Source organism: Procambarus clarkii, chromosome 61 (genome assembly GCF_040958095.1).
Source record: "Procambarus clarkii isolate CNS0578487 chromosome 61, FALCON_Pclarkii_2.0, whole genome shotgun sequence".
Lineage (NCBI taxonomy): Eukaryota > Metazoa > Arthropoda > Malacostraca > Decapoda > Cambaridae > Procambarus > Procambarus clarkii.
The window spans coordinates 713,378-739,529 of record NC_091210.1 but is presented as its reverse complement, the minus strand read 5'-3'; positions in this window follow the sequence as shown (position 1 = coordinate 739,529).

Here is a 26,152-nt window from a genome sequence, read left to right as displayed (position 1 = left end):
TAGCGTCGTCGCCGAATATTTTCCAAGTTTGGCACTCTTTTGCTCAATATACTTGGTTCCTTTTTGCTTCCCAGAAGCGCGGGGTCTCCAATACGTCCGATGGGCTGCGATAGCCTGCTCTAATCCACTTAGAAAGGCTTGTAGAGCCTCTAATCCTTGAGAGCTGACCGTGGTGCATCCTCTCGCTTTCACGGTCAGGTCAACTCTGACGTTGGCGCCGCCCGGGGCACTCGGTGACGTCACGGCGGGCCCTGATTGGTCGCCCGCGACCTAAGTCGGCCAATCCGCGATCGGCTAGTGTCCCTTCCAAAAGGTCATATCTGCATTAGGGGATACTCTTTCATTTTATATCAGGGCGCCAATTTCCCCTTATCTACAACTTATAATGTAACGTTCTCCCTTAACTGGCAGCCGGTCTGGTCGCCACATATATCAATAGACTTCCTGAACCTCAGAGAATCAGTAGGGAGAGCTGATATGACTCTTTAAGCCGGCAAACGAAAGAAATAGGAGAGGGCACCGTAACAATATATATATATATATATATATATATATATATATATATATATATATATATATATATATATATATATATATATATATATATATATATTATTAAATATGACCGAAAAAGTAAGATTAATAATTCTAACACGAATTTTCTCAATCTTTCGTACATTACGCTTCACTGTTGGAGGTAAATCAAAAATCACTTCTCCAAAATTCATTTTTATTTCTAGTCTGACGCGACACGGGCGCGTTTCGTAAAACTTATTACATTTTCAAAGACTTCACAAATACACAACTGATTAGAACTTACGTATCTCTGCTATTATATCTACATTTGAGTGAGGTGGGAGGGATGATGTGGCATATAGTGACGTGGCATTAACACAAGACAGAACATGAGGGGATATTAATAGGGTATTAAAAGTATCAACACAAGACAGAACAGAAACGATGGGTATTGAATAGAAGTGTTTGTAGAAAGCCTATTGGTCCATATTTCTTGATGCTTCTATATTGGAGCGGAGTCTTGAGGTGGGTAGAATATAGTTGTGCAATAATTGGCTGTTGATTGCTGGTGTTGACTTCTTGATGTGTAGTGCCTCGCAAACGTCAAGCCGCCTGCTATCGCTGTATCTATCGATGATTTCTGTGTTGTTTACTAGGATTTCTCTGGCGATGGTTTGGTTATGGGAAGAGATTATATGTTCCTTAATGGAGCCCTGTTGCTTATGCATCGTTAAACGCCTGGAAAGAGATGTTGTTGTCTTGCCTATATACTGGGTTTTTTGGAGCTTACAGTCCCCAAGTGGGCATTTGAAGGCATAGACGACGTTAGTCTCTTTTAAAGCGTTCTGTTTTGTGTCTGGAGAGTTTCTCATGAGTAGGCTGGCCGTTTTTCTGGTTTTATAGTAAATCGTCAGTTGTATCCTCTGATTTTTGTCTGTAGGGATAACGTTTCTATTAACAATATCTTTCAGGACCCTTTCCTCCGTTTTATGAGCTGTGGAAAAGAAGTTCCTGTAAAATAGTCTAATAGGGGGTATAGGTGTTGTGTTAGTTGTCTCTTCAGAGGTTGCATGGCTTTTCACTTTCCTTCTTATGATGTCTTCGATGAAACCATTGGAGAAGCCGTTATTGACTAGAACCTGCCTTACCCTACAGAGTTCTTCGTCGACTTGCTTCCATTCTGAGCTGTGGCTGAGAGCACGGTCGACGTATGCGTTAACAACACTCCTCTTGTACCTGTCAGGGCAGTCGCTGTTGGCATTTAGGCACATTCCTATGTTTGTTTCCTTAGTGTAGACTGCAGTGTGGAAACCTCCGCTCTTTTCCATGACTGTTACATCTAGAAAAGGCAGCTTCCCATCCTTTTCCGTCTCGTAAGTGAAACGCAGCACGGAACTCTGCTCAAATGCCTCCTTCAGCTCCTGCAGATGTCTGACATCAGGTACCTGTGTAAAAATGTCGTCAACATACCTGCAGTATATGGCCGGTTTCAATTTCATGTCGACTAAGACTTTTTGCTCGATGGTACCCATGTAGAAGTTTGCAAACAGGACACCTAGGGGAGAACCCATGGCGACCCCATCTACTTGCTTATACATGTGCCCATCCGGGCTCAAGAAGGGTGCCTCTTTAGTACAAGCTTGGAGTAGTTTCCTCAGAATACTTTCTGGCATGTCAAGAGGAGTACAGGCTGGATCACGATACACTCTGTCGGCTATCATTCCGATTGTCTCGTCCACAGGTACGTTGGTAAACAGCGATTCTACGTCCAACGAGGCTCTTATCCCTGTGGCCCGTGTGCCCCGCAGTAAGTCCACAAATTCCTTTGGAGACTTCAGGCTGAAGGCGCAAGGGACATAAGGAGTCAGCAGGCCGTTGAGTCGCTTCGCCAGTCTGCAATGATGTGGCGATGTTCTCCACTATGGGGCTATCCCATTTGGCCTGTTTGCAGTCATTTGGAAAAGTTGGTCGAGGATGAGAGTTGGCAAGAGTGTCCCACTGACCAGCTCCGTTTGCAAATTTGGGATCATGAATCCCAATGGAGTCCTTTAGGTATTCTGGTAGTTTTTTATTCGCTAATTCACCTGAAGCATTGGTCGAGGATAAGAATGCTGGCAATGCTAACTCTGTCGCCTTGTGAATACCTATACCCCCATGTCAAATGGGATCGTTGCCTGGTCCCATTGGTCATCTTGAAGAGAGAGGTTTAACACTTTCATGGTTATTGATTTTAGGAGTGAGTCATATTCTGCCAATTTTAGGATGTCGAAGGAGGGAGCACACCTTGAAAAACAGGTCAGTCTGGGCAAAGCCAGGCACCGTTTGAGAAGGTACAAAGCATCGTGAGCATCCAAAGCCCCTATTCTTCCCTCCGTCCTTCTCAGGTCGTTCAGCTTTTCTTTGAGGGCTACCTCAATGGCGTTCGAGCCCAGAGGTGCCCCTAGCAGCACACTGTCGGTGGGAGCGATCACTGGGGCACCTGGCAACACGAATCAAAATTCGTCTATGATTGGTTGGCTGAATGAGATGATTTCACACTTTGATGGGTTTAGGGTGAGTCCTAACTCCTCTCCCTTAGATTTAACCAGCTGTAGATCCCCTAGCCGGGACTCCTGTATTCACCTAGTTGTGCTTGCGGGGCTTGTGCTCTACTCTTTCGGTCGACTCCCCAGGAATGTATCTCAATGCCAATCGTGACTGCCCAGACAGGTACAAGAGGAGTATTGTCAATGCTTACGTCGACGGGCTCTCAGCCACAGCTCAGGATGAAAGCAAGTCGATGAAGAACTCCGTAGGGTAAGGCAGGTCCTAGTCAGCAATGGCTTCTCTAACGGTTATGTTGGAGACGTCATAAACAGAAAGGTGAAACACCATGCAACCTCTGATGAGTCAACTTGCATAAAACTTGTACCCTCTATTATACTGTTTTACAGGAACTTCTTTTCGATGGCTCATAAAACGGAAGAAATGTCCTGAAAGACATTATTGATAAGAACGTTATCCCTACAGACAAAAATCAGAAAATACAGTTGACAATTTACTACAAAAACAAAAAAATGGCCAACCTACTCATGAGAAACTCCCCAGACACTAAACAGAATGCTTTGAAGGAAACCATTGTCGTCTATGCCTTCACATACCCGCTTGGGGACTGTAAGCCCCAAAGTATATAGGCGTGACAACAACGTCTCTTTCAAGGCGATTAACTATACACAAACAAGAGGGCTCCATCAAGGAACATTTAATATCTTCTCACAACCAGACCATCACCAGAGAAATCTTAACAAGCAACACAGAAATCATCGATAAATACAGCGATAGCAGGAGACTCGACATCAGCGAGGCACTACACATCAAAAAGTCAACACCAGCAATCAACAGCCAATTAATACAAATTATATTCTACGAATTTCAAGACCCCGAATCAATATGGAAGCAGCAAAAGGAAGTATGGGCTAATAGGCTTTCTGCAGTTACTTCAATTCCTATGTTTTCATACCCAATTATACCCATTGTTTCGTGTTCTATCTTGTGCTTGTCACCTCACCCAAAACATTTGTGCCATATCACCTCACCCAAAACTAGTATAAGTATGAATGTACTTATACTTTCATGAGTACTTAAGAATGGTCCAGGACGAACCAAAACGTTGTCGTCCCTTCACTTTCTTGTGTGTAGTCTGGTCAATATATTTCAGCCACGGTATTGCAATTCTTCATCTGTATATGAATGAATGTACCTTGTGTGTTAACTGAGTCTTTGAAAATGTATTAAGGAATTACGAAACGCGTTCAGGAGTCAGGCAATAAATAATAAGGAATTTTGGAGAACTGATATTTCTATTACCATCGACAGTGAAGAAAAACATAGGAAATATTGAGAAAATTCGTGTTAGAGTTATTAGTCTTACCTTTTCGGTCAAATTCCAAAACATATGTTTACAAGAAAGACTGCTACCAAAATCTATATAAATAAAAATAGAAATGTTCGTTTGTTCAAAATAGCTAATCTCCGAAAATTCTTCACTGATTGCTTTGCAATTTTCACACAACGTTCCATTCGCATCCGAGCAGGTTTTTATATACATATTATATAGATGTCACGCCTGGAATGGCAAAAAAATTGCTTTTTATGAAAAAGTGTGTTTTTCATGTGTTTTTCATGTGAGGGAAATCTTCAAAACCTCTTTACCAATTACTTTGAAATTTTCACACAACGTTGCATTCGATTAGCCGCGTCTTTTTATATATTGACTATATACGTGCCTCACCTGTGACAGGAAAAAAACATGCTTAGTTTGAAAAACAGTGCCATCTGTTGAACGTAAGAGCAACACATGCTGTAATCTCCGAAAGTTCTTCACCGATTGCTTTGAAACTTTGACTCAACATTGCATTCGAATAGGCGTGTCATTTTATATACCTACTATATAAATGCCACCCCCTCTGACAGGTAAAAATATGCGTTTCTGAAAAATAGCTCCATCTGCTGCACATAATAGCATTATGCACGCTTTATTAAATATGTCTCGAATTCCATTTCAACGTTTCCGATTGCATTGATAAATTTTATTTTCACACATTTCGATTTTTTTATTGAATTATTTTGTTTGACATTATGTTGGAATTGAGCTGTGTTGTTTATCACTCCGTTCATTTCGTAAGTTTATGTCGATGTTCATCTGCTTGAGGTCGCGTTTGCAGGTGTCTTTGAAACACAGATGAGGTCTTCCGGTGGGTCTCCTTCCTGATGCTAGTTCTCCATACAAGAGGTCCTTCGGTATGCGGCCATCTTCCATGCATACGTCTCTGCTTCAGGAGAGTGATCATTGAAGGGACTCCTGTTCTCTCGAGTACTGTGTTGTTGGTGACATGGTCTTTCCACGTGATGTCAAGGATGCGTCTCAGATTCCGCATGTGAAAGGTATTGAGCCGTCTCTCTTGGCGAGAGCGCAGGGTCCAGGATTCCGAGCCGTAGAGAAGTGTACTCACCACACATGCCATGTAGACTTGCCCTTGGTGTGCACTGTCAGTTTAGCATTTTCCCAAATGCGCTTTGTGAGCCTGGCCAGTGTTGTTGCGGCCTTCCTGATACGCCTGTTGAGCTCAGTGTCCAGGAAAAGGGTGTCTGAGATTGTGGAGCCCAGGTACACAAACTCGTGAACTGCCTCCAACAAATAGTCTGCTATGTTTATACAGGGTAGCTCATTGACGTCTTGTCCCATCACCTGTGTCTTCTTCAGGCTGATTGTCAGGCCGAATGTGGAGCAAGCTGCGGCAAAGCGGTTGAGTAGCTGCTGCAGGTCTTCTGCTGTGTATGTGGTAATCGCTGCGTCGTCGGCGAAGAGGAATTCCCTGAGAATTCGCATATGTACTTTCGTCTTTGCTCGGAGTCTGGATAGATTATAGAGCTTTCCATCAGATCTTGTATGGAGATAGATGCCCTGTGTGATTGTTCCAAAGGCATGCTTGACGAGGATAACAAAGTAAATGCGGAACAAGGTTGGAGCAAGAACACACCCGTATTTAACACCGCTGTTGATGTTGAATGGTTCAGAAGGTGAGCTGTCGTACACGACCGTGCCCTTCATGTCCTTGTAGAACGATTGTATCATGCTGAGTATGGTGGGTGGGCAGCCAATTTTGGCTAAGATCTTGAAGAGTCCATCCCTACTTGTGGTGTTCTGTGTTACTGAGGAAGTCTTGGTTGTAGGGTTGATATAAAGCCATTGCTTGGTTATTGACTTTAATACTTAAACTGATACATGACTAGTAGCTACCAAGCTTGGCGGGCGTCCTGTATGCTTTCTGTTTTCCTCTCTCGGCGTCTGAGCCGCCGCACATAGAAAACGGATGGTACCGTTTTCTGTGAACATGACATCCCTCCTTATCTTTAAAAAGAATGACAACAGGATGTCTACCATGCGTGTAGCACAAAGCAAAGTTATTGACACAAAGTAAGTTATTAACATATCAAGAGATATTGCATACATTTAACATTAATTAAGCACACAAAGAATTTAAACAGCTTAATCTTTACCACAAAGGATTTCAATGTTAAAAATACATATGCAATGTTAAACAAACATGAAAGAAACTGTAATACAAAGTTACAAAATATTGAATGAGAGATCTGCATTATTCAAACAATATTAAATTTAGTTCAGCATAACAAGTAAATACTTTGCATTACATAAGAACACAATTAATCATCAAATCGTGTAGGGCGTTTAACATGACGTTTAGGACGAGAGTCCCCAAATATAAGAACATCCCTTGATGGATTGTTTATTGAGTTATAACTCATTTTTCCTTATAACTCACGACTTTGCACTTCATCATTTTCTACACTAGTTGGAATCACTTTGAAATAAGCCATATTACGTGTTATACTATGATCTCTATTACTAGCTGTTACCATAGTTCCTTTTACACTAATCACTTTATATGGTTTTGTATCATACGGCATATCTAGCTTTCCCTCTTTTTTCATTTTAACGCGAACAGTGTCTCCAACCTTTATGAATTGTTCCTTTGCACGTTGATCATGAGCAATTTTCATTTTGCCCTTGGCTAGTGCATCCTTCTGAGCGAGACGTTTATCCGTTACCTCGGCTGGCATGGCAGGTAGTGTGATCCTCATAGGACGTCCAAATAAAAGTTCACCAGGCGACTTGCCCAGTGTTCCATGTGGTGTTGCACGGTAGTTCCTGAAAAAAGCATACATAGCTTGTTTCCAGGATCGTCCTTCGGCATGAGCACAGCGTATTGCTTTCATGAGAGGTTGCATGAATCTCTCGATTTCTACATTTGCTTGAGGATGTAGTGGCATCATACGGCGGTGTTTGAATCCAATATGCTCAGCAAAGTTGACGAAGTCTTGTCCATTGAATGGCGGTCCATTGCCCGTCTTGACAACTTCAGGAATGCCAAAGTTTGAAAAGATCTTGTCGAGTTTCGGGATGACAGCCTTTGCAGATGTGGAAGTGAGGATTTCTACTTCTGGATAACGTGAGTGATCATCAATGACTACCATCAAGTACTCTCCAGTTGGTAACGGTCCGCAGAAGTCCATCGATACTTCCGTCCATGGTGCAGCAGGTAGTGGTGAAGGTTGTAGAGGTGTTGGTCTTGAAGTATCCACTGCAGCCTGGCAAGGGACACAGGCATCATGCATATCCTTTGCTTGACGATCAATGCCAGGAAACCATACCTTTTCTCGTAGCAGCTGTTTGGTTCTAACAAGACCTTGGTGTCCTTGATATGCAAGCTTCAGAGCACGTTGCTGGAGAACAGCTGGAATAACGATACGAGTACCTCGCAGCACGGTGTCGCATTGTTGCGTAACACTTAATTCTGTCTGGATGCGTTTGTTACGAATCTTACTAGGATTCTGCCATTACTCTTGATTCTCATATTACTTTATTGTCTTGTTCTCTAATTAATATTGCATCCAGTTGTATGATATAAGATTTTGTATGTTACATATATATTATAGCATACTGTAGAGTTACATTATATTGTATGAGGCTTTTGGCGTTAGATTTCTCATGTAGTTTTTCTGTGTGAGCGGTTGACCATATTTGGATATGGCCAGTGTGGGAACATTGTTGTCAATCGAGTGTCTATAGTTTTACCTTGATTTATTCCCATATTTGGTTGCCGTATTATTGTATGGAATGTTGTACCAGTGTTTAATACTCTTTAGATTGACAATGTTTTGAATATTAGTGCTGCATTTTGTTATTAGAATTTCCACAATGTTTATGTGGACGTTTAGTTGATTTTTTGGTAGACGTTTAGTTGACGTTTGGCCTGCGGACCAAAGCTGGGCAGTAGCGTGGTGGCTGTTGTCGAGTGGAGTCGTGTTTTAAGCTAAGGCATTGGTCACTGTTATTTTAGCCCATATAAATGTTAATTATCTGGTTAGATGATTTGAGTATTACTATTGATTAATCCATGTTCTGGTGATATTGCTCATGTCTCAATAATTAATTTCATTCTATGATTTTGCATGCTGAAGAATATTTCTGGCTATTATTTATACATTTAATTGTTATGTTTGTCCCCCTTAGCATAAATATATTGTTCTCCATTTTATGCAGTGATGTATCTATACCCCTAGACATCTGTTGGCATGGCCGATTTATTATCATTTCTTTACACTGCGGGGAGAAGAACCTTATTTAGTCTCAAGGGTGGTGACAGCGTTCAAGTGCTTTGAATGCATCTTGGTCAACTCCTGAGGGTGGGATGCATGGAAACTTTTTCTTAGTCAATGCATCCACTATTGCTTGCAGAATTGGGTCCTCTAGGGTTGCAGTACGGATTTCATCAAGAGTGAGAGCCTTAGGGACTGCATCACAGGTTACAGAGTGTACATATTCCTCGGCAACTTGTTGATGCTTGGTGATATTGAGGCTGTTAGCAGGATGTCGACTGATATAATCAGCAGGATTGCCTGCACCCGGCTTGTACTTCACCGTAAAGTTGTATGGTTGCAGACAAAGCGCCCATCTCTCAATGCGAGCTGGTGGTTTGGACTTTGGATTATTGAAGATGGTCTCCAACGGTTTGTGGTCAGTGACTATCGTGGTGAAGGGTGCACCAAGCAGATACACATTGAAGTGTTCACAGCCCCATACAAGAGCTAGAGCTTCCTTCTCTGTCTGACTGTATCGTTGCTCAACATCTGTGAGAGAACGGCTGGCGTAGGCAATTACTACTCTGGAATCTGGTTGACCAGGTTTGTGTTGGGCTAAAACAGCACCTAAACCAACAGGACCAATCATCCACCGTTAACTCGGTGTCCATTGATGGATCAAAGTACGCAGCAGTCGCATTCTCTACTAGTGCATCTTTCACAGCATCAAATGCATTTTGCTCGATATTGACCCAGTATCATGATGCATTTTTCTTCAGGAGCTCACGTAGAGGCTTCGTAATGGTAGCAAAATCTGGAATGAAGCGAGAACAGTAGTTTGCCATTCCCAGAAAACTATGTACTTCAGTGGATGTTGAAAGAGGTGCAGCATTCTTGATATCTGCAACTTTCTTAGGATCTGGAGACAGACCTTTGTCACTAAGTACATGTCCAAAGTATTTAATTTTATGTTGATTGAACTCACTTTGCTCGCCTTAGCGTCAAATTCTTTTCTCGTAAGCGTTGCAATGTTGCACGAAGAGCTTTGTCGTGTTCAGCTTGGGTACGACCATAAACAATGATGTCATAAGACATGTTGTCAGCATTAGGTATATCTTGCAATACCTGGCTGATGATGTGCTGGAATACCTCAGGAGCACTGTAATACCAAAACTCAGGCGCTTGTACCTATACAGACCTCGATGTGTCGTAAACGTTGTGATGAAGCGACTCTCCTCATAAAGTTCAAGCTGATGATAGCCCCTGTTTAAATCTAACTTGCTAAATACAGTTGCACCATTCAAGCGGTAAATCATATCATCTACAGTGGGTAGGATGGCGTTCACGCATTATTGCCTTGTTGGGAACACGCATGTCTACACAAATGCGTATCTCATCTGGATTCTTCGGCTTTGGTGGAGTGACAATTGGGCTTACCCTGGTGTTGGGCCTGTTACTGGTTCAATGATATCTAGTTCCATCAGCCTATCCAGTTCGGTATCGACTTTCTTGCGAGTATGGAATGGTTGTCGGCGATGTGGTTGGGCAACTGGAATTACATCTGGGTTGATATACAGATGTACTTTGTTATCTGTATAACAACCTATGGATTTAAATCGATTAGAAAATTCAGCAACAATAGCATCAACATTGTTTGCAGATTCCACTGCTACAGCATTAGAAAGCTGAAGTAGCCCCAATTTGGTTGAAGTCTTGTAACTTATTAGAGACTCCTTTGCATTCCTAACAACATGGAATGTAGTAGTGAGCATTGTATTCTTTGACTTAATCTCTGCAGTGAAAGTTCCAATCACTGGCAAGGCTACCTTTGAAGCACAGGCAGTGGCTTTGCCATTGTAGTTTTCAAGCTTTGGGAACTGTTTCTAAATTTCTCATAGTGACAGTCAGCAATGGTGTCAATGTTTAATCCAGTGTCAATGAGAACTTTGAGACAAATACCAGCAATGTATACTATAGTCTCTGGGTTATTCCATTCTGTGATTGATTGTACTCCATAAGTGTAATTTCATTCACTGTCATCTGAGACTGGTTGTAATGACTTGTTGTCTTGTACATTGGTAACACTCTGGATATGAGGAGCAATATTGTGCTTACCACCTCGACACCTATGACCTGATCCTCGTACAGTGCTTTTATTCACTGACTGTGGTTTCTTTAGTGCGGAACGACACATAGCACCCAAATGACCTAGTTTTCCACACTCATAGCACTTCTTACCTTGAGCAGGACAAACATTACCTTGGTGTGGGTAGTCTCCTCCACAATTGTAACATTTATTGTTGGCACCTTCTGATGTGGGTCGTTGTGACTGCTTGAGTCTTGTTCCTTGACCCCAGTTGTGATGTGGTTCTCGGCTCAATTTACTGTTAGGTTTGCTATGATATCTTCTTTGATCACGGTGTCCTCCCTGAACCTTACATACCTCATCACTGTTAGTAACAGTGGCAAACCGTTGTTGGCACTGCACTCCATGACACGAGCATCAAGTGGAGGTTCTTCCATTCGACGAGCCATATCCAGTATCTTGGTAAGAGAACTTTCATGATCAAGTTCTAGAGCTCTTCGACGGAGACGTGTAGATGTGTATGTTTCAATTATTTGCTCTTTGATTTCTTTGTCAACATCAGCAAACTCACAATGGGCTGCTAAATTCTGCAGACGTGTGTGGTATTGATCCACAGTTTCATTAGAGAGTTGTTTTGCTCTCCTGAAATGCATAATTTCCATTTGCAGTATTTTGCCTTGGTTTGGCAGTGTCATAATCTTTGGCACCACCAGTGTCTTTCAGTGTATCAAAAATGTCACAAACTCGATCACCTGCATAATGAAGTAGAAAGGCACGCTTTCTTTCAGCACTTTTGATGTCAGAAACTATCAACAAATTTTCAAACCTTTTAAGCCATTTGATCCACATCTGTGACAGGTTTGTCTGGTCACAGTCAGGATCAAATGCAGGAAATTGAGGTATATTTGCCATTTTTACTGTATAATGTAAACTTATCACTTCAAATGTTCCTCAGAATACTGAACACTTACTGCACTGTATATGTTAGTTAAGAATTCACTGTAATCACTTTAATTTTGCAAAGCACACAAGCATTTTAATGCAAAAGTTCACAGCAGAGCACAATACAGCAGCAACTGACTTCTTACCTAGCCCTTGTGTACATGTGTTGTTCCTACTCACAGCTGCACAGCAGTTGTCAGCAGTTGGCACAGCAGTAGTTAGCAGTTGGTACAGCAGTTGGCAGCAGTTGGTAAAGAAGTTGGCACAGCTGTCAGTTCACAGCGTGAAGAATTGTAGCACAGAGCGCGTTTCGTATACAAAACATCGGGTTTTGTCAACCCGTTCTCGCAAATTCGTAAAGTCAATATTGACTTATTAACTACGTGCATAGGTGATATACTAAACATAATAGATACCCTTAAAAAGCTTCATAGAAAACACCGACCTTACCTAACCTTGTTAGTATCTTAAGATAAGCATCTTATTGCTTCGTAATTACAATTATTACTTAACCTATACCTATAATAGGTTACGTAACAATTGTAATTACGAAGCTATAAGATGCTTATCTTAAGATACTAACAAGGTTAGGTAAGGTCGGTGTTTTCTATGAAGCTTTTTAAGGGTATCTATTATGTTTAGTACGTCACCTATGCACTTATTTAATAAGTCAATATTGACTTTACGAATTTGCGAGAACGGGTTGGGTTTTGTATACAGCATCAAAGCGTTGTTTCGTACACAGCGTCGGTAGATTCCTCAGTACACAGCTTCAGTCAGCACAGCTTGGGTAGCACACAGCATTGGTTAGCACACAGCATCGATTAGCACACAGCATTGGTTAGCACACAGCATCGGGTATGGTGCTCACAGACAGCACGACTTCCCTTCCTCCTCCGGGGGCGAGACAGCATGTTTCTCCTTGTGTTTTAAGCTGAACAAATACCTGCGTTCCCAGTTCATCCTCGTCGTCAATGTGGTGTTGTGTGTTACTGAGGAAGTCTTGGTTGTAGGGTTGATATAAAGCCATTGCGTGGTTATTGACTTTAATACTTAAACTGATACATGACTAACAGCTACCAAGCTTGGCGGGCATCCTGTACGCTCTTGTTTACCTCTCCCTTGGCGTCAGAGCCGACACACATAGAAAACGGATGGTACCGTTTTCTGTGAACATGACACTACTCACGAGGTCGAAGGCCTTTGTAAGGTCAATGAAGACAATGTACAAAGCTTTTCTCTGCTCCCTGCACTTTTCTTGAAGCTGTCTCAGGGAGAACACCATGTCAGTGGTCGACCTCTCTGCTCGGAAACTACACTGTGAATCCGGGTACACTCTTTCAGCAAGAATTTGAAGCCTGACCAAGACGACCCTGGCGAAGAGTTTGCCGACGACGCTGAGGAGGGAGATGCCGTAATAGTTACTATCATCGCTTCTGTCACCTTTATTTTTGTAGAGAGTGATGATGTTTGCATCTCTCATGTCTTGTGGCACGGAGCCCTCCCTCCAGCACTGGCACAGAAGTTTATTAAGCTCAGTTTTAAGTGTTCCACGAGCGCACTTGAGAACTTCAGGCGGAATCCCGTCATCTCCTGGGGCTTTCCTTGAGGAAAGTGAATCCACTGCTTTCTCAACTTCTTCCACAGTTGGTAAAAGATCAAGTTCTTCCAAGATGGGCAGGCACTCGTTAGCTTCCATAGCCTCTATGCTGACCAAGTTCTCTCTGAGTAGAGTGCGGAGTAATGTTCCACCAAGCGATTCATCTGTTTCTGTTAATCACGATCTTTAGTGATTCTTCCCAGTGGCTGACTTCAGAGGAGCCGTCCTGTTTTGTGTAGGGCCTGTTGCCTGTTTGATCCCTTCGTACATGCCTCTTATGTTGCCGACAGTGTCCACAGTCTGGATGCTGGAACAGAGTCGAAGCCAGTAAATATTAGCACAGCGCCTCGCAGTTTGTTGAACTCTACTGCAGGCAGTACGGAGGGCCTGCAGGTTCTTGTAGGATGAGAGAGGGCATAACCGCCTGAATGTACTAATGGTTGGACCGCTTTGTAGACTTGAGGTCCTGGGTTGGTAAGGACTCCTGTTATATTTAGTTTTACCTTTGCAAAGAGTTTAATTTTAAATTCTCTGCCACTTCTTGGGTTACAAATGTTTTTTGGAACCCCTTGGTCAAATAACCCGCGGGTGTTGACCTTGGCAAATTCTGTTTTTGATGATAAGTTTGGCAGTTGGCAAAGTCTTATTTTTCTTAGACTTTGCCGATAGGATACTTATTTCCTGTCGATCTTTGCAGTACTGGACGGTGGTGGAAGTCTCTTCTGCCACCTTGGCATTGGGAGACTTTAATTTTGTGTCCCCCACACAGTACTAAGTGGTGATGTTCTTTATCCCACCTGTTACACTTGCACTTGGGTTGTACAGGTATTGGTGTTAAGTGAGCTGAGGCCCTTGGTGCTTCATTGCAACTCCTGGAGTCGCTTTACACGTATAGTACCATCAGGGTAATTAGTGCAGTGGAATATGGAATGATCTGCATTACAGAACAAACACGTCATCAAGCCTACAGCACCAAAGGAGGGTCCATAAAGTGGATATGCAGATAGTGCCACCTGGAGGGCCAGATTTTACACATAATAATGAGTTAATATGTTATTTTGCTGTATTTTATTACATTTCATATAAATACATTGCCCAATGGCAATATTTCTTGTCTCTTTGTACAAAAAGCTGGCAACCACTTTTTTCTCTCTCCTTTATTTCTATGCGGATTTTGTTGTGCCTTCTACAACTTGGAGAATGCATATCCTCTGTTCCGGCACTAAGCATGTAAAGTGTGAATGAAATTGGTCAACATGTTAATCGGCCACAAGTGGCAGAAGTTGTGACCATTTTTGTTGGGGGGGGGGCAGATTTATACACATATTTCAAACTTTATTCTCTTAGACTCTTTAGGTTGTATTGATGACTGATAACCAGATGAGAGCCTTATCACTTAAATATGGGAAATAAAGTTACTACAATATATGTTTGTTATCCCCTAACCTATCCCTATATTTAGTTTTTTGTGGGGGTTATTTTTTCTTGACTTCATTTCAACACATATTGACCTATAACTCTCACGTATTCGTGTACGAATGCCAAGCAATGTTCATTAAAACATACAAGAAAATTCATTAATAAGAACTACCATATTCGTTGTCAATAACTTCAACTTCAATTACCTCTGAAACGGGAATTTCAACTTTGAGACAGCTTCAAAAATTCAGTTTCTGACCGATTCTCACCAGTTCTACATATTATGTGCAAAGTTCTTAGTTTTAAGGTTTCTTTGCTGTCGTTTAGTCATAAACTAATAACCTTTGGAGTTATAAATTTTTTGCATCTAAATTTTGCACATACTTGGAAGGCCACATTGAATTATTGTTTTACAATAAACTAACTCTCAAACAATATTTTTTCTGCGAGGAACATAAACGTTATGTCATTCTGAGACCATAATGAATAAAATACAAATTGGTGACAATTTTATTATTTTTAAACCTAATTTGATATTTTGTTTTCCTCTACATGGTATGATGTTGGTCTATTGGGAAGTGTTGAAGCATTTCCATGAAGATATAATTCACAAAAACTAAATTTAGTAAATTTTGCAATCACCGAGCCCCTAAATGTTTCTTAGGTAGGCTGGGGAACTTTGACACCATTAGTGCTACGTAATGTATTATAAAATACAAATATTATATTTTGTTACACCATACGTGTGGTGTGCTGTGTGATATGAGTGTTAAATAATGTTTGGAGGCATAAGTGGGGCTCTTACGATTATAATCTGAAGCATTGATGTTTGCTCCAGCGTCGAGGAGAACCTTCACAATGTTGTCGTGACCACGTCTGGCTGCAATGTGAAGGGCTATCCAGCCTGTCAACAGATACCACAATTGTTATTATTCATTAACCATCACGATTCTAGAGGTTTCTGTAAAGTGTTGAAAAAAACCGTCGTTGATGAACAACTTTTATACTATTGAAGGGAAATACCAACTCTAAATATTATGCAAATCGATTTTCCATTGTAAGTTTAATAGAGGATAACTGTGTAAAAAAAATATTCAGAATGGATCACCATTATAAATATCTGATAACTAACCGGTTCTTATCTGATAACTTATTGCTTGTAATAAGAGAGCGAGCGTTGGTATTATTATTTACATCAATTAAAAAAATTATTTTAAAATGGTAGTATATACATAATTTAAAAGAGTTTACATAAAAAGTGCAGTACATTAGTTATATAAGAGAAAACAATAGCAGAACAGAAAGTAGATATTGTCATTACCTGGATCAGGAACTTAACTGGTAACAACTTATACAAATCTTTTCTGGCAATCAGATAGCTGGCAATACTAAATAGATGTATAAAAATCTAAATACAAAATTATATTTTAGACATCAACTGAGTGACAGTTATCTATAAATTTGGAAGATGATATATTGTAAATATAATATGTATTTCACATATATAAGGTGATGAGACAATTTGTCATGAGAATCTCCTTAGGAAATTAGATTAGGCCTATTCTTTCATAGCCTATTCAACAACAATATATCTACATACTCAAGTGTAAGAAATTAACATCCAGAACAGCAACAACAATACGTGATCAGAAGCCTGTGTCTAGACAAGACACCACTACTTCCATAACCCCCAGTACCCATGACCCCGACACACCTGGTGTCTGGGAGCCAGCTCCACTTGCTGGTCAACAAGCCTACCGCTCGTTTACGTCTGCTGGCTGACAATTCCCTGCACACCAACGCCACCTACACTACTGCACCCGTGTATATAAGGAGCTCACCAGCCACTAGACAGCAGAATACTCTTCAGTGCTCCAGCTGCACCTTTACTCTCGCTACCTTGGGTGGTGGTAGATTTTTGCAGCTTATGTATATATTATTTTACCTGCTCCTGTAATTTTTCTTAATGTAACGTTCACATGTTTATTTCTTTTACATTTTTTGCACTGTGTATAAGCCAAGTTTCATAGAGGAACTTTTTTTGTAATTGTTAAAGTTATTTTTTGTTGAATTAAAAAAATTAAATTTTTTTCATTCATTGTAATGTATCCCGCAGCTATCACACCGTAAAGAGCTCAATAGCCGTTTTATTTAGTTTGTTTTACCTTTTTTTATTTAATGTGATTGGCATTCCATCCGCCAGAATAACCATTGCTCTATTCGTCATTTTTTCGTCACAATATAAACAAATCATACCATGACATTGAATATATGAGCGCACCCTCAGTATTTAACAACAATTCATTCTGGCCCTATCCTGCCTCTCGCCTTCAAATCACCCCTCTCCCAAATGCACAGCTCAAATAACCTCGATCTGACTTTTGTTGGAATAAAAATGCCTGCCAGTAATAAATCTGTGACATTATTTCTTTAATCATTCCATATATCCAGCAGGGAAAGTCTTCCAGAATGAAGGTATTCAAAACCACACAATAGATGAACTTACTAGGGGTGAGCCGGTAGCTCCAGCCTAGTAAAATGACCATTATAAGTGTCCTACACCATAAAGGCTCGGCAATAATATGTTGGTAATACTAGTCTGTGAAAAAAAACATTTTTACCATTATTCAACCAAAGTAACTATTACTGGAATCTAAAAGTTGCTATTTGACGATGCTTGATGGAGGAAAGAGAAACATTGTTGCCATCATCAGTTAACAAAGATAAACTTTGTTATTGTTAAAGATACCCTTAAACCAAAACACCATCATTCGTAAATTTACAATACTAGCTATTAGCACGACGAAAAGATGTTATTTTGGCCATTAATATTATTTTAATTTATGATATCCTGCTTTACATTAGTTGACATCTAATCACACTGACTTAAGAGGAGAGCAATATTTTGTTGCCATTGTCAGTTAGACAAGATGGGCGCTGAGGATATTCTTCATCAACCAAGTTGTTATAAGATCACACATGCTTGAGGTAAGGAAAACAAGGAGTTGACAATATTAGTTAAACAATATTACTAATAAAGACATATGCATCCCACCAGTTGTTATCTGAACAAAATGGCTTGAGACTTAAGCAAACATGTGTTTACTACGTACTTCTAACATCATTACATAGTTCATGAATCTCACAATTGTTAGCTGACCATTATATATGAAGACAAAAGCAGGAGGGTTTCACTGTTTTCCAATATATAACGTAAATATTTTCTACACACCACCACCCCCTCCCCGCTCAGCTCGTTGTCGCCGTGTGGGGGCTTAGTGGGCGGCTGCCGGAGTGTGATGCTCCTTGGGACAGTCCTCTGTCCTTTTCTAGCCTTGTGCTCCTGCTGCCGTCCTCTCCAATTCTGCTGGGCATCTTTTCCTTTTCCTTCTGTTTCGTTTTTCTCCCCCCTCTTCTCCTATCTGCTTGCCGTTTCCTGCCGACCTTTTGCTCGTTCTGGTTCTTCCCTTGGACTTCTTCTATTTTGACGCCCGGGTGCTTGAGGAGGCATACTCTTGCACCCGTAGAACTGCAGTACCCGACGTCGAGAGCGAGGGGAACCTTTTATTGTCAATCCCCACTTCGTCACTGAACCCGATCTCGACGGACTGTCGGTTTCTTAAGGTGGCGTTTGTGGGGCGTATACTCACGACGCACCCCTAGGAGGCCCCGACAAGATCGGCGATAGCTTCTTGTTGGGTGTCCTACCTCTAATTGTGGCTCCATGGTGGGTGTGGGGGCACATTCGTGAGTGAATTCTTCTTTCGTCAAGATGATTACCCCTGCTTCGGCTTCTTCTGGTTTACCTTCTCAGGCTCGTGGGGTGGGCGACCAAGCCCCCGAGTCGGTCCGTATTGGAAGACCGGGCTCTGTAGCCTCCGCTGCATTGGGCCCCGACCTTGCTCCTCCTTTGGCCTCTCTGACTCCTTCCTCTGGCTCCCCTCCCTCCTCTGTGGTTGGGTCGAGCCCCAAGCCCCCAGTGGTGACTACCTCGTCCCCTGGCGCGGCTCCTTCTCTGGTTGTAACTACTGCACCTTTTCACCCCTCTCTCTCTGGGGGTTCTCACCGCCGTCCTCGTCACGGCCGCCCTCGCTCGATTCCTTCCAGTTCTGCTACCTATCAAGCCTTGTTTGGTCCCGCTTCGTGGGCCAAATATTTTGATCTCCTCCCTCTTGATTCTGCCCCTCCTGACGATTTCTCCCTCCATCGACATCTCATTGATTCCGTGGATGCCTCCATTACTTTCAACCCCACTCGTCTCGGTACACGTGTCGTTGCTGCTCCTTCTCAGGATGCTGCTTCCCGCTTGGCTGCCATATCCTGCCTTGGCGAGACCCCCGTTCGGGTCTCGAAGAACGCTCAGTTGAATGCCAGTGTTGGCACTATTTTGCTCCCGCCCCATGTTGCGACCGGTGTTCGGGACCTGCGCGACTGCCACAACAATATTCGCCATATCCTCGCTGCCCAGGGCCATTTTATTCTCCAGGTGGACACGTTTACTCGTCCCCCTCGTGGTAGTCGCCGTCAACCCCTCCGGGTTGTGAAGATTACCTTTGATGGTAGGACCCTTCCACCCTCTGTCATTCTTGCTGGTGCCAGGTGCTCTGTCCAGGAGTACATTCCTTCTCCTCGGCTATGCAACAAGTGCTGGAGGTTTGGGCATGGTGCCCTCCGCTGCTCCGGGACTGTCTCTCTCTGTCCTTTGTGTGGTGGCGAAGGTCACTCTAAGTCGGAGTGCGCTTCTCCCCAGGCTCGTTGCCTCAACTGCGGTGAGGCCCATCCTACCTTCTCCCGTGCGTGTGTCCATTACAAGCTTGAGGCAGCTGTCCTCAACTTGAAGCACCGGGAGCGTTTATCTTTTCCTGAGGCGAGGCGCCAGGTTCGCCGGCTCCCGCCTTATGCTAATATCTCTTATGCTCGCGTGTTGCGCTCTTCCTCTCCTAGTCCTTTCCGCCTTCCTCAGACTCACAACCGTTTCCGGGCCTTGGACCCTGATGCGCCCACTGCCCCCTCCTCTGTCCCTTTGGGTTCTCTCCCGAAGGATCCTCCTCCTGGTCCTCTGTCTGGGGTTCCCCTTCCTTCTACCCGGTCTGTCGTGTCTTCTGTGTCTTCTTCCTCGTCCCCCTCCGATCCTCCTTCCCATCCTCTTCCTCCATCTATCGGCTCTCCCCACCGCCTGTCGGTGCGGGCGGATGTCCATCGCTCTCCTAACGGCCGTCGTGTGTGCTCTCGTTCGGCTTCTCCTGTTGAGACACTGGAATCCGTTGCCCGGTACGTAGTTGCTGGGACACCGGTCTCTTTAAGTCAGAAGCGTAAGCCTGGCTCCTCTCCTTCCTCTTCCCCGGCGGGTAAGAAGGCTTCGCTTTCTTCCTCAGCTCCTCCTTCTGGCTCTGTTGCTCCTTCCCCTCCCGTTTCAGTGCTTGCGCCCCCTGTTCCTGCTATGGAGGTTTCTTTGGCCCCTGCTTCCCTTTCGGTTGCTGCTCTTGCTGGGGTGCGCTCCCCTCTTTCTACTCCCCCTCTTCCTGCTGCTGTCCTTGACTGCTCCTCTCCGTTGTCTCCTCCTCTTCCTCCTCCTCCTCCTCCTCCGGACCCTGCCCGCCCACCTCTGATCTGTTCTCCCGTTTCCTTCCCTCCGTCTTTGCTCAGTTTACCCATGCCCCCTAACCCTGACTTTGCTGACCCTGATCCCGACCCTGATATTCTTTAACGTGCTCTGTTGCTCTTTCGCCTTTGTTTCTTCCTTGTTCTCTGTTTTTGTCCTTTCTCTTCTCGTCGTTGTCCATTCTTCAATGGAACGTTCGAGGTTATTACGCCAATTTCCTCGAACTCCAACTTCTGATTTCGCGGTTTTCGCCCCTTTGTGTCTGTCTCCAGGAGCCAATGCTTGGTGCTCGTCCTGGTCGTTTTCGTGGCTATTCCTTTCTCTCCCCCCCCCCCAGCCATTGCTGGGGCTTCTAATTCTTCTGCTCTCTTGATTCGGGCTGATGTTCCCTTTGTTCCTTTACTTTTTCCTTCGCCTCTCCATTGTTCTGCTGATCGTATCTTTGTGGGGAAATGGTACACAGTTTGTTCCATTTATCTCCCCCCGAGTGTCCCGCTCTCTCTTCCTGATTTGAAACACCTCCTAGACTCCTTGCCGGAGCCTGTGCTCCTGCTGGGTGACTTCAATTGTCGTCATTCTCTTTGGGGTGACGTTCTGACGAATACCCGGGGTCGCCTCCTTGAGCCGTTTCTCCTCTCTTCTTCCCTGTCTCTTCTGAATTCTGGTGAGCCCACTCATTTGGACTCTCGAACTCGCACCCTTTCTTGTCTTGATCTTTCTCTCTGCTCTTCTTCTCTTTACTTAGATTTCACGTGGCAGGTTCTTGATGACCTCCATGGAAGTGATCATTTCCCCATCCTTGTTTCCTTTTTCTCTTTTCGCCCTTCCCTCTCTTTCCCTAGGTGGCAGTTTGCTAAGGCGGACTGGACCCTATTTTCCCTCAGTGCTACTCTCTCTGACCTCTCCCTTCTGCCCCTCTCTCGCGCTCTCCTCCTTTTTCATGACACTGTCTTCAACGCTGCCCTCCACTCTATTCCTCGCTCTTCCTCTCGGGGTCCACGGAAGTGCGTTCCCTGGTGGAATGCGGACTGTGCTCGGGCTGTCCGCTGTAAGCGTGCAGCCTGGAAGAGGCACCGCCGTAGGCAGACGACCGATTCTTTTCTTTTCTTTCGGAAAGCGAGTGCGGTGGCCCGTACGGCTAAACGTGAATGTTGGGCATCTTATGTCTCAACAATTACGTCCGAAACCCCTCTGGCCCAGATCTGGAAGCGTATCCGCAAGATAGTGGGTAAGTTCGTTCCCGATGTTTCTCCGGTCCTTCACCTCCATGATACTCTTGTGGCGGACCCGTTGCAGGTCGCTTCCGAACTGGGTTCCCACTTTTCTTCTGTTAGCTCTGGTCTTCATCTTCCCCAATCTTTCCTTCTTCGTAAACCTGTCCTTGAGTCTCGTCCTTTAGATTTTTGCACTCATCTTCAGCTTCCCTATAATGATCCCTTCTCTCTCTCTGAACTTCGTTCTGCCCTGGCCCTCTGCGGTTCTACGGCGGCGGGCTCCGATGGTATTCATTATGAGATGCTTCGCCATCTCCCTCCGAGCACGTCTCAGTATTTACTGAGTCTGTATAATCGGATCTGGGAGTCGTCGTCAGTCCCTGAGGACTGGCTCGATGCCGTTGTCCTCCCTGTTCGCAAACCGGGGTCTCTGGGTACTTCCCCTAAGGACTTTCGCCCTATTGCTCTCACAAGTTGTGTCTGCAAACTCTTTGAACGTATGGTTAACGTTCGTCTGATGTGGTTCCTGGAACACCATCACCTCCTCTCCCCTTCTCAATTTGGTTTCCGCAAGTGCCGCAGCACGACAGATGTCCTGGTGAACTTGGAGGTCTATATTCGTACTGCTTTTGCTGCGAGGACCTCCGTTGTTGCCGTCCTTTTTGACCTCGAAAAGGCTTATGACACCACTTGGCGTTATCATATCCTATCTCAACTTCATTCTTTTGGCCTTCGTGGTCATCTCCCTCTCTTTCTCCGCAGCTTCCTCTCTCGTCGTTCCTTTCGGGTGCGCCTTGGTACTGCTCTCTCTCCCTCTTTTCAGCAATACGAAGGTGTGCCCCAGGGTAGTGTTCTGAGCACTACTCTTTTTCTGGTTGCCCTCAATGGTCTTCTTTCCTCTCTTCCTTCTGGTGTCTTCTCCGCTCTCTATGTCGATGATCTTACCCTTTGTTGTCAGGGTGATGATTCGCCTCTCCTTCAACGCCGGCTTCAACTTGCCATTGATGCCGTGTCGTCTTGTGCCACAAGTCATGGCTTCAAGTTCTCTACTTCTAAGACTTGTGCCATGACTTTTACGCGGAAACGGGTTGTTCTTCGTCCCTCTTTGTCACTTTATGGTCATCCCCTTGAATACAAAGATTCCGCGAAGCTTTTGGGGTTATTTCTTGACACTCGTTTGTCTTGGTCTCCCCATATCTCTTACCTCCGTGTTGAGTGCTCTAAGGCCCTTACCCTCCTTCGGGTCTTGTCCCATACTTCTTGGGGGGGCAGATAGGCGCACTCTCCTTGCTTTACATTCCTCTCTCGTCCTGTCTAAGCTCGATTATGGTTGCCCTGCTTACTCGTCTGCTTCTCCTTCTACTCTTCGCCGTCTTGATGCTTTGCACCATACTGGGTTGCGTCTCAGTTCTGGTGCCTTTCGTTCGACTCCCATCCTTAGCTTGTATGTTGACACTGGCTTCCTGTCTCTCCAGGACCGCCGTGATCGCTACTGTCTTCGCTATCTTGCGCGGTCCTTCCAACATCCTTCCTCTCGCCTCTGTCGTGCTTTAACTTTTACCCCTCCTGCGGTTCCTGTTCCTCTTCACCACCTCCCTCTTTCTGTCCGGTTATCTCGCCTACGGGATTCTCTTTCCGTTCGTATTTCTGATGTTTCTCCTCGTGTTGTTCCTTCTTTGCCCCCGTGGAGGGTCCCTCTTCCGCGGTTTTGTACATCCTTGACCCGTATCACTAAAGCTTTTACCCCTCCTACGGTTCTCAAACGCCTTTTCCTCGAGCACTTTTCTTCTCACTCCCGCTCCGTTTCTGTCTTCACCGATGGGTCTAAGTCAGCGGACGGTGTTGGCTACTCTGTTGTTTTTCCTGATCGCACTTATATGTGTCGCCTGCCTCCGGAGACTATCATCTTTTCAGCGGAACTTTATGCTATTCTCTATGCTCTTCGTCTCCTGCTTTCTCGTTGTCAGTCTTCCTTTGTGGTTGTTGTTGACTCTCGTAGTGCCCTCATGGCTCTCGGGTCCTTTAATCCGGTTCATCCAGTAGTTGTCGAGATCCAGCATTGGCTGTTTCTCGTTCACAGTAAATTTAAGTCGGTTGAGTTTTGTTGGGTTCCCAGCCATATTGGTGTGTCTTTAAATGAACGTGCGGATGCTGCTGCCAAGGAAGCTGTCCGCTCTTGTCCCATCTCTCGCAAAGGCATTCCGTATTCCGACTTTTACCCGGTTATCCATTCCTCAGTCCTTACCCGTTGGCAGGCTTCTTGGTTGTCTGTTACTGGTAACAAGCTACGTACTCTTAAATGTTGTGTTTCCTCGTGGCCGTCCTCCTTCCACCGTAACCGGCGGTGGGAAACGGCTCTGGCGAGGTTGCGTATTGGCCATACTCGCTTAACCCATGGTCACTTGATGGAGCGCTGCCCTGCTCCTTATTGTCCTAGTTGCATCGTCCCTCTTACGGTCGTGCATGTCCTTCTTGAATGTCCTGACTTCCAGGACGAGCGTGTGTCTTGCTTTCCGACCGCCCCTCGCGGTCACCTGTCCCTCGATAGAATTCTTGGTGACTCGGATACTTTTGATATCGTTCGCCTTATGCGTTTTTGTTCTCGTATTGGCATCCTTGGTGATATTTAGCGCCCTCTGATTATTTTGCGTACTTGATGGTGCTACATAGCCTTCCCGGTTTGGTGCCTTCTTTTGATAATTACTTACTTACTTACACACCACCAGTCACTGTACTAACATGAAACTGGACCATTAAGTTGTTGTTATTGTTGCTCTTTCAATTATATGGAGAAATGAAACTCCAGAAGACCTATTGCCCTTTTAAATTCATAATGAATAAAACTTATGCACATGTCTAACCTTCTCTTGCCACAATCAAGCATTCCCACGTCAATCATGTTATCTGGGAATCACTTCAATTACGCCTGTTTCCAAAACAATATTTACCTATGAATTTTCAGAATCTAATCTTATCTAGTATGAACAAAAGTGACGACACGTGGTTTAAGATAAGAAAGCATTAGTTAGGAATTTTATGTTTTACTATTTTGATCAGCCTTAACATGTTATATGTTCATCATGTTCAGCTATAATATGTTATATGTTCTTCATCATGTTCATCCTTCATTTATTACGTTTGAGTGAAAGCAACTTATAATGGTAAGATGACTAGTATTTGATTGAATATAATTTTTGATGAGGAGCCACATGTGTCGATAGATGGAACAATTTGAGGTGATATCCTGCAATTGCCATTCATAATAAATGAAACTAGTGTATAGTAAAGAGTGAAGGGTAACTGCAGGTTTAGTGGCAAAGGGAATTCAACACTCTCGCTTGTATCAGCAATGTTTGAAGAAGCTTGACTCAGAAATTAGTTTTTATATAATTATCATAAAAGGCCTCTCTTGCATGAAATCTTTGGTTGGGGCGGGGGGCGAGGACACCTGGGACCTCATTACCAGCTATGAGGGTATTAAAGTTTTCACCAACACAGATGGGAAAAGGGAGATGTCTGGAATCTTTTGAACAGCAGTCTTCTGTCCTGCCTGTGGTGGGTGTATAAAGATATCACACACCCCAATATGGAGCGGATCTGGGCACATGGGATTTTGCTAGCAGTAGCGTCTAACCTACCTGTAATGTGGGTATATAAAGCTTCCCCCTTCTTTTCCATCACAACTAAGAGATGTAGAACTCCTGGGCTCTCCCTGGCCTCAACCTTTGCAATATCTGTCACTAACTCTGCCACAATATTTTCAGAACATTCGTAATAGCTCAAAGTTTTAATGTTAGGCCCCTTAACAATACCATAGACCTCGCCTACTTTATATAGTAAGAAATATGTTTTAATAATATTAGAGCCAAAATCCATACGTCACAGACAAATGATAACTGTTTAGGTGGCAAAGGTTAATGATAGACAATTAAAACAACTGGCTAAAGGAGCATTACTGTGTTATTCAATAAAGGATTTTCGTTCCAGTGCCATATTGTATCTGGTTATTAACGCGACAAAAGTGACATACAATTACTGTTTTCCATACTTGGTCAAATATAAAGCATATATATGTATATATTTACTAAATTAAAAACCAATGCTACTGTTAATCATAATTGTTCAACAAAATAAGGTGCTAAAGATTCATTTTCACTGAAAATGTTATTCATATAGGTTTCACTCCAACATAATATATATATGACAAACAATTGCCGGGCTTGAACCATCAACAAAAGTCAAGCATCAATAGGATTTGTCAAGGATTTTTTTGTAATAGTCTATTTACCTTCCCTTGAAGGTTGAATGCAAGCAGAAAGGACTGCACAAGAGCAACTTGTACTTTAAACTTTCTTCATAGAAGGGCAAGAGCAACCACTCGGACTTAAACCAGGTTGAAATTCTTATGTACTAGGTAGTTGACCTCCTCAAATGCTAAGTGCAATAATAAGGGGAGGTCACGAGTTCTCAAAACAAATTTATTTTATGTGTGCGGCTGTGAATCGGGTTCGATCCCAGAAGCAGGCCTTTATTAAAATTCACATGATTAGTTGCAGGAAATGTGTGGAACATTAATATTGAAGTGTATGATATAAAGACAGTTCTCTTACCAACAATAACAATTTATTCAA